The sequence below is a fragment of the Paramisgurnus dabryanus genome, chromosome 3, assembly GCF_030506205.2.
Source record: "Paramisgurnus dabryanus chromosome 3, PD_genome_1.1, whole genome shotgun sequence".
Lineage (NCBI taxonomy): Eukaryota > Metazoa > Chordata > Actinopteri > Cypriniformes > Cobitidae > Paramisgurnus > Paramisgurnus dabryanus.
The window spans coordinates 1770066-1780666 of NC_133339.1; positions in this window are offsets into that span (position 1 = coordinate 1770066).

A 10601-nucleotide genomic window follows, 5' to 3' on the forward strand; every position below is an offset into this window, starting at 1 on the left:
TTTCAGCAGTTTGCTTGTGCTTTAAAGAGTTAAACTTTTCATCTGAAATGTGTTCATTTTATATGTAGGTTTAAGTTTTAATGTATTTCATCTCAGAGGTAATTCATGGTCATCTTAATTGTGCATTGATTTAAAACATTTACACAATTAAATTACTGTCTGGTAATGTTAGTTATCAATAGTTATAATAGCTATTGAAATATTGATTTTTTTCTTTCATGCATGTGTTAGCTATGGACTGAAGATGTAAACAGTTTAGTAAATACTTTAACTATACTGTAATAAATAATTATAATAAACTGACTTGATAACACATAAGCAGTGTTTCAGATTGATCTCAATTATGTATATGCAAACTGTATGCATTTGTGAGTGTGGTGCTGCTTATGGGGTGTCTCTATGGGAAAGTGAGTATAAGGGTGCGAGTGCCTTGGGGAGGGCTTATTCTGTTGAGTCTCTGTTTTTCCAGTGTTTCTTCTTCTTTTACTTGAACATCTTTTAAGAGGTTGTGCCCACCAAAACTTTTAAACGCGTCTGAAAATGCGTGGACAACGCTGAATGCCAGCAAATTTTCAGCTGAGTGCCAGCTTTCTTCAGCTGAGCGCTTTAGTAGCTGTGATACTTGAGCTGTGAGCCGGTTGGTTGTTGTAATACTTTTCCCGCCCCTCCTCCACGGTGATTGGATGACCGTGTGAGAACTGACATTGATGAGCTGAGCTTTTCACCCAAAGTTGAATCTCTTTTAACTCTCGACGCTCAGCCCCTAGAGTGGAAAAACCCCAGAGCATCAGTTTTCAGTGCGGAAAAAAACGCTAGCTGCTGGCTTATTTGAAAAACGCAGAGCCTCCATTGGAAAAAATTGAAAACATGCGCCGGCCGCGGGCGTAAAAGCTTTGGTGTGCATGCTCCCTCTTAGAGTTGTTTTGCTGGTGTCTGTCACCCTCAGCTTCCTCACTAACGGACAGAGGTGGGTAGTAACGAATTACATTTACTTCGTTACATTTACTTGAGTAAATTTTTTGTGTAACTAGTACTTTTAGAGTAAATTTAAGGATAGGTACTTTTTACTCTTACTTAAAGCTCCACTGTGTAAGATCTACTCCCATCTAGCGGTGAAAGTCTATATGACAAGCAACTGAATGTTACTTTCTAGCCCTCCCCATTCGGAACGCGTTTTAACTCGTACGGTGGCCCGGCCGTGTCATGCCAAGTTTAACATGGCTTCCAGTAGCTACAAAGCAAAAGCAATGAGAAAAAATGAACAATTTGCAATGTCCTTTGCCTGTGATCCATCAAAGCACACAGATTTATGTTTAACATGAAAAAAGTCTGATTGTCATGATATGTCCGCTTAAAATCACATACAAAAAGCAACCATGACGGGTTTAAATGGACGCGAACTAATATTATGTCAAAGTACAATGCTTATGTTTTAAGTAAACGTTACATGTCCGTGTATATGTAAGAGCTTTCTCTCAGATTGGTGAAAAAAGATCGCGCAACTTTCACACGCTTGTAAAATGAAACGAAAGATGCGCAGATCAGACGCTTTTATCAGAGTATTATGTCAGACATTATGTCAGAGTACAATGCTTATGTTTTAAGTAACGTTAAACGTCCGTGTATATGTAAGAGCTTCTCTCATATTGGTGAAAAAAGATCGCGCAACTTTCACTTTATCAGAGTATTATGTCAGACATTATGTCAGAGTACAATGCTTATGTTTTAAGTAAACATGTTACATGTCCGTGTATATGTAAGAGCTTTCTCTCATATTGGTGAAAAAAGATCGCGCAACATTCACACGCTTGTAAAATGAAACGAAAGACGCGCAGATCTGACGCTTTTATCAATGAAAGGCTAAAAATAGCGCTGTCACCGTGTGTTTGTGCTAGACTTCAGAAAAGATGAAAAACATTTATCTCAGTACCTCAGATTACATAAATGGGCGGAGAGACGGCGTGTGTCTGTACGAACACGTTAAAACACATGCATGTTTACACTAACAAGTGTTATGCATAATCATGCTAAAGTTAGCCAAGGAACTATAAAACCTTAAGTTTACAACATGGACTGTATAGATGTAAACGAATATGCTGAATTACCTGTGGAGAATATAGAAAGTGCAACTTCAGTGTCCCTTGAGCCCCATCTTGGAAAACTAACTCCAATAGTGACTTTGGTCTTGATGTTTTTCCTTTCACGTTGTCGTTTAAAATCCCCGTTTCGCATCCTTGGCGATTTGTTTTAATGTCCTCGAGAATATGTCTTCAACAGGCTTTCAAATCAAAGCATTAGATCGCAGGTTCATCACGGTGTGCGGTTGTTGTAAAATCCGAAGGATTCAGCTACGCAGGTCACAAGCTGGATACGTCATCAAGGCTGGTTTATTTAAATTAACTGAGCATTACATTCGCAAGTCATACGCATATTACATCAACTTACAATTAACTAAGAATAATTGTCAGCTTTATAATTGTTAATATTCTGAAATAAGACTGTCTTGATGACGTATACCGCCTACACATGAAACCTCCGGAGGCTTCAGCTATCGGACAGCGTGAGTGTAGAGTGAAAGCGCGAAAGGCGGAGCTTGAATTTCAGGAATGTCCCTCGTCGGCGAATGTATTTCAAAGATGGAGGCACAACATGGATTCAGCCAGAGAGCGCTTCGACGGTATGCATTTTAAATAGCAGATTCTACACTTACGAGAATACTTTGATTAGTGGGTGGGAAGTAATTACACATGAATGAGCACATACTTTTGAAAGAAAACATGGGTTTTTGTTAAGAATCAACTCAATAAAGTACACAGTAGAGCTTTAAGTACATTTCTAGTGAAAAAACTGTACTTTTACTTCGCTACATTCGGCGGCGTTACTGCGCTACTTTCAAATGGTAATAATTAATGAATATATATATTTTTAAAAGTTTATAGCGCGTGTTCGAAAGTTTTGCGAGACAGGCTGCGTCACCCTTTAGCGCGCGCGACCGCGCGTAGATGATAGGAGAAGCAGATGAGGGCGCGTGTGCATTGTGCGAGATATCGGAGGCAGATCATGCATGGCGGCTTCAAGTTCGGTCTATGTTTTCACTCCAAGAGGTCAAAAAGAATAGTTTCATGATGCGATGCATGCTTTGTTCAATAAACGAGCTGACATCTCAGCGTACAGGAATTCAAGATCCAACCAAGTAAGTGTCAGTAATGTCTATTTGAACACTATTAATGGTCATTTCACACACTGTCCGAGTTCTTTTGCCATATGCGCTCTTGTGCAAGCGATGACAAAATCTAGTGTAAGTTAAACCTGTGCTGTGGTGCAGATGAACCACAGCACGTTCATCTGCACATTTCCATATAATTTCCCAACAACTAAACAAACTGAACAGCAAAATGTAAGGACGTCTTGCATTTATACACAAATCCGGACACCTCACTAATGTGTAGAAAATACATTCAAATAAAAACGGGATTGTATTTTATTTAAATCCTTCCTAAAGAATGAATGAATAAAAAAAAATGAATAAAGTTTGATTTTAAAGAAACATGTATTATATATTATACTAAATGTAGAGTTAATTTGCACAAACAGATTAGTTCCATATAAAAAATTCTAAAATGATCATTTTTATTAAGCTTGTGTTTATGTTCAGTAATTGCACTTTAATGGCAATGAAAATAACCTATTCATATAAAAACATGATAACAAACAGACATACACGTTCTTTTTTGTTTACTGTTTGCATGTTTAAAGGCAGATGCTGACAAGTTTGTGTTGTGAACATGAAAATAAATACAGTGTTAACCGTCAGAAAAACATCTGTGTGTGTGTTTGAGATGTTTTCTCAAATGACACGTCATGTGATCTTAATGTACCCATTGCAGGACGGAGATAGGCTTCTTTACTTATATATAAGCAGAACAATGTGACTTTTAAGGCGAGGTTTGTGAAAACCCTCCAAGTAGTCTGAAATTTCAGTGCTTTTGCGCTACTTCTTTAACAGATCGGAAGTAACGAGTAACTAACTACATGAGTAGTTTTTCCATCTAATACTTTTTTACTCTTACTCAAGTAAATAATTAGATTGATACTTTTACTTTTACTTGAGTACAGATTTTGGGTACTCTACCCACCTCTGCTAACGGATTGTTAGGGCACTTTTCTTCATAAACTATATTTGAAATTATTTGCATCAAAGCTGCGGTAGGCAACTCTGGAGGATTGAGTTGATTTCGAATGTTTACAATTTTCATGCCCCTCCCACACTACAACCGAGCAACCTCCATTCAAGCTCATCCTTGTCAGTGTGTGTGTGCACCAGTATTTTTGTGAACACATACTAAGCAAGCATTACTTACAAACTTAGATTAGATGGGCACGGTTGCTTTTCCTCTGGTTGTTAACCGAGGAATCTGAAGTTTGTTAGTTAATGTTTTCTCCACCATCACGCTGCGTTCAATCCAACACACCTGTAAACTTACGGCAAATTGGCTGATTGGACCAGATTGACTGGGAGCGGTGGATTTTTTGCAAACCAAATAACAGGCTCTAGGTGGAGGTAGAAGCGCAGAGTTTTTGTTTTCTTAAACAGTCTAATTTGTGTTGTTTCATTGGAGCATAGTGTTGGTTTCAGTGAATATGGGCAAAAATATCTTACCAACCTTTGACATGAAAAGCTCTATAAAAAAATCAAATTTAACCCATCTCTCTGCTTCAGGATTTTTCAGTTTAACAGTTACTGACAGAATACACATGTAATGACTTTTGTAGCTAAATTTGTATGGTAGCCAATTTCTGCCATGTGCTTCAGAAAATTAATTAATAATAGTCATAATAATGATGAGATTAGAAGACTTTAACTACAGTAAGTTTAGAGTCACTAGATTGAAATGTTTCTCATGACCTTAAAAATGTTTTAAAGTCACTATGAAACGGAAGTAGCCATTGCCTAATTGTCCCAGTGACATCCGAGTAAAATGTCTTCTGAAATCAAAAGGGTGGGCTGACTTGAATTTGTCCATCGATAACTGATTGGATCGTTTGGAGTTGGGTCATGTTGCTAATTGCTAATCTCTGTGATATATTCCCAAACTCCGCCTACAGTACCTGCCATACAATATGACCAGAAGTAAAGAGAGATTGTTTTGAGGAGGGCAGGAGATTTGCATTTTTGATTAAAGATTATGAGGGCACATGAATAAAAAAATAAATAATGAGGTTCACAAATAAGTCATTTGTAAAAAAAAATACCACAATGTTCGAAAACAAATAATAGTTTCTTATTTAAATTTTATTTCGACTTTAATCCGAAGGTGGTAAACAAAACTTATTTCTTCAAAAATTTTATTTAAAATAGTAGCACAGCCTAAATGTCTGGAGCATATGAGTTCAAAATGGCGTGTGTGGTTTCACACCATGAAGTCTCTGTGTTTTTTCTGGTCTCCAGATACACAGTAGCTCAGGTTCCATCCTTAAAGTTTTTTTTATATTAAATCTTATAAATATTCAGAAACATAACATCATTCCTCAACAAGTTTGATCTTGAGTATCATTCAAATCTATAGCACAACTGATGCAGGATGAATTTTGTTCTTATGCTCAATACTGTGATGAGTTTATTTAGATTTCTAGACCTACGTATAAACAATAGGTATAGTTATTGTCCGCTTAAGCATCAATTATGTCATTCGCAGGTTCATATATAGCAGCACACATAAGTGTTAAATGTCTGATGGAGGTAAATTTCAGTGTGGGTTTAGTTTCAGTTCTGTCTTATTCCCCAATGTGTGAAAGACAGCATTTGTTCAGCTTATATAGATTTTCCATTACAAAACTCTACAACCATTATGTGCAGTTGATGAATGTTGTTTTGCTCTATTTAATGTACGAAAAAGTTAAACAACAAAACATTTGTGTAGAAATGCAAGTGTGTAATTCTTCATTTGTAAATGATTTCTAAAACATACATGTTGTAAATGTTGTGTTAGATCCATGGATCTCAATTTTTATCACTTTTAGCCCCATCACTGTCCACAACAGTTTGTATACCCCTCATCATTTCTACTCACATACAGTAAAGCACCCTATAGCTTGGGATAACTACAAAGATAAATAAATATTTGTTCTAAAAAATCACTGAGAAATAATTAGATTTTAATTTTAATGTGTGTGCAGTTGATCTTATAATAAATAATTTCAAGCCATTGTGAGGCCCCCTAGACCCAGCCCAAAACTGTTACAGAGGAAGTCTTGAGGTCGAGTGTTTAATGTTTAAGTGTCAGTCATCAGTAGATCAGTATGGAGTTGATTTCTCTTCCTCTAGTTCTCTGTGAGTATTATCTTCTCTCTATGGATTTAACTACACATCAATTATTGTCACATTGTTTACAGGATCAAGAGATTCACTGCTCCTGTATTTTTACTAAATCTTTTTATGCTTTTCTCATTATATATATGTAAATGATGTTTGTATGAAACAGTCAGTCAGTGTGTAGATAATGTTGTGTGTGTGGTTGAAACAGAAATGTATCTGTTGTGTTGTGGGTGAAGGAGAGAGATCAGCTGTTTGTTCAGTTATCAATGCTTTATTAGCTTTATATAATCCTGTATTTGCGATGTGAAAGTTTAAACCAGAACAGTTTAACAGAAACTTTGTCTGGTGTGATATTAAAATCTGTAAACAGCACAAACAGCAGAGGTTTTCTGTAATAACATTATTAAAGATGATCACAAAACAGCAGATGTTGTTAAATTTGTCATTGTAGTTCATAAACGGCAGCAATTTAGAGTTTTCGGACGCAGCCCTTCTTCAGCAGGGGTGGTCTTTAACAGCACTATGATATCATACTCAGACAAAAGAGATGAAGTGTTTTGGCCGCTTGGTTTGAATAAATGCTGTTTCTGTTTTTAAACAATTGAAGAAGTTTGTTTAGTTTGTTTTGGCTGATGCCCACTGTTACCGGTCTTATAAGCACCCGACCTGAGCAGGACTCGAACCAGCAAGCGGGACTTAGATCTATACATCAAATTATTTTACTTTCAGAGGGTTTATCAGCTTCATGTTTAAATGTAAGTTTTCTTTTTGTTTTTTTACAGTGCTGATTTCAAACATCCTCTCTCAACAAACTGAAGGTGAATCAATTTAATTCATTTTTAAAAAAATGGTTTATTACATTTGTGTATTTTGCTGGACATAAGGACAATACTTAAAATGCTTAATCAAATATGTAATTTTATTCTAAAATAATACAAAAACTTTCATCACACAGCATGATAGGCCTAATATAGTCGAATATATCAGTTTTTTTGGCTAAGATGCACTTAAATAACATACAGTATACAGGCCAAATAAAAGTAATCCCAGTGGCTTATGACAAAATATATTGATGTCTTAGGAAGTGAATCGATCGATCTGGGCAAGAAACTGAACATTATTTACAACAGCCTCTGTCAAATGTCATTAAAAGAATAGTTTAACAAAAAATGAAAATCCTGTCATCATTTACTCTTTCTCATCTTGTTCTAGACCTGTATGAATTTCTTGGTTACACTTTATTTTGAGTGTCCACTTTAGACATTCTACTAACTATAAATAACTTTGCAACTACATGTCAACTAACTGTCAATAATTAGCAACTATACGTTAACTAACTGTCATTAGAGTATGAGTAGACTGTAAGGGTTGGGGTTAGGGAAGAGGTTTGGGTTAGTGGAATAAGTTGACATGCTCCTGCAAAGATACTTATAGTCAGTTGAATGTCTGTTGACATATCATCACAATAAAGTGTTAGTAGATATTAACCAGGCAGTCTACTAATTCTCTAAAGATTGGTAGATGATAAGTAGTTGCAAAGTTACTTATAATTAGTAAAATGTCTAAAGTGGACTATCGAAATAAAGTGTTACCAATTTCTTTCTTAAGTATTTGTTTATCCTACTGTGAAAGTCAATGGGTTGCCATTATTGATCAAAATATCTTCCTTTGTGTTCAAAAGAAAGAAACTCATACTGGTTTAAAAATAAATGATGACAGGATTTACTTTGTGTGAACTATCTATTTAAAGGGACAGTAAGTTTGTCCCTCTCTGCTATTATAGTTGATCAATTTGACACCAAGTTATGAATAAAGACATTGATTTTGATTAATAAAACACTTAAAATCCTACTTACAGTCCCTTTAAGGACAGGCAAATTCTAGTACGACCACTTGTCGTATGAGCTTGTTGTGCTTGCCGGTGTGTGCAACTCAGAGGGATTGCTACGCGAGCACCGGACTGCCTGTACTATACTGCCCTACAAAGGCTAAGTGCAGTAACTACACAAACACTGAAACTGAGAAAAATGCCCTTAGAGGTTTTTACACCAGTCAGTCAAACATGTTCTTGCAATCTTGGCACACACGTTTCTCTGAAATGGGACAACATTGAACCAGGAGACTTTGTCACAAGACTCAACAGATCTCGCAAAGCCCATTTCAACCCTTAACTCAATTTTGACCAAATGCTTAGAATGTGCAAAAACAAATATTCTCATTCGGTGTAAACTGTATGAGAAGGAGGAGAGGTATTGTCTTTCTCCTGTTACCTCATTATCTGTAATAAGCTGAGATCGCCACACCCAGTTGTTTCATCAGAGTGCACCAAACATGACATCTAAATCCTTATTTTACTTTATTATTATGTTTTTAAGCAACTGAAAAAAGCACAAATGTCAGGGCAGGTCAAACCTTCTCCAGGGCCCTAAAAACCCCTCAGACCACAGAGGGTTAAACAGAGTGAAAGGGGGTGTTTTTTCAAAAGCCCCAAATCTGTTCACGCTTTTTTCAGTATACATTTTAAATATCTCTATATAAAACACCTGATTCAACTGATTCATCAGCCTCCTTCCAAGATGTTTGAAATATAACCCCAAATCAGAAAAAGTTGGGACACTGTAGATATTGTGAGTAAAAAAGGAATGGAATAATTTACTAATCTCATAAACTTACATTTTATTTACAATTGAATATAAATAACATAAATGTTGAAAGTGAGACATTTTGAAATGTCATGCCAAATATTGGCTCATTTTGGATTTCATGAGAGCTACACATTCCAAAAAAAGTTGGGACAGGTAGCAATAAGAGGCCGAGAAAAGTTAGGTGGTCAACTCGCCCTAAGACAGCTGGTACAGGGCAAAGACGTGCTAGTCTACTAGGCATACTTCAAATGGCAAGGTGTTCAACTCGCTCACCATCTCCTTCTGTGCAGTCAGGAGCATCTGAGGTCGTCTCTTGACATTGACATCACAGGCATGCTAAATCGAGCAGCCAATGAGTTCTCGTGAGCATCGCTCCCAGGCAAATGGGTCTCAAACCCCGGGTGATCCAGCTAATTTGGAGACAGTTTGGAGTCACACAGATAGCCTGTTTTAGTCTCCAGAGGCTGTTCACTGCCAGCTGTTGGCACACATCTGGCCGCAGGGTATTCGCAAAAGTTGTGCAAAGTCAGGGAGGACGAGGAGCAGGTATTGCTGGTAGGACCCTACTGGCCCAACCGAACCTGGTTCCTGGAGGTGGTACTTTTTGCATTCCTCTGAGGAAGAACCTCCTCTCTCAGAGACGGGGCATCCTGTGGCACCCATGTCCGAACCTCTAGAAACTCCAATTGTGGTCCTTGGACAGGACATAGATGTTCTAAGTGGCCTACTTCAGCAGGTAGTGCACACTATCATTTCAGCATGAGCACCGTCTACGAGACATGCTTACAGTTTGAAGTGGAACCAGTTCATCGACTGGTGAAACACTCTAGGAAGCCTCCTTCTAGTGTTTGCAGTAAGTGCAGCTCAAGTTTCTCATAATGAAAACTTTGCTCCTGGCTGCATTGGCTTCAATAAAGAGGGTAGGGGACATGCTTTTTTAGACCATAGGATCTTAGAACAGCTCTTTGTCATCGACGTGAGGTTGAAGAGGCTGACTTAAACGGAACATCTCGGTTATGAACGTAACTCTCATGCCCTGAAGCTAGGGAACAGGGATGTCATGTCCCCTCGCAATGGATACTGAACAAGCCAGCAGATGCAAATACAGCATGCCAATACTCATTACCAGCTATTATGGTAACCCCTAACTGCACAAATTATGCTTGTCTGAATATCATAATAAACATTAACTAACCAGTCAAAACGGCACACTCATGTAACTCGCAATGCGACTGCCATTGGCTTTAGTGGCTTAAAGGAAATCTTACACAAAGGAGCTCAAAGATGGTGGCCAGATTTACATCAAAATATGGTGGATAGTGAAGTCAAGATAATAATTTGTTCCTGATTGGTAAGTGACAGTTCTGCGCTGTTCCTGCTTCCAGAGGCACGGGAAGATATTTTTGGTTGGGGGTGTGGGGGGGAGGGGGTTATAAAACGCAGATTTATAAAATTCTAAAGCATTGAGAACTTTGCAAGTGTACAGGCAGTTTATTAAAAATAAACACTTACCGTTCACGTCTGGATCACATATCCATGCGGGCGCCATCTTGGGAAAACTGAACTCTCGCGTGAAAGCACAACACCTGTTCCACAACAACGGGCAACAACGTTTCACGCGAGAGTTTAGTTTTCCCAAG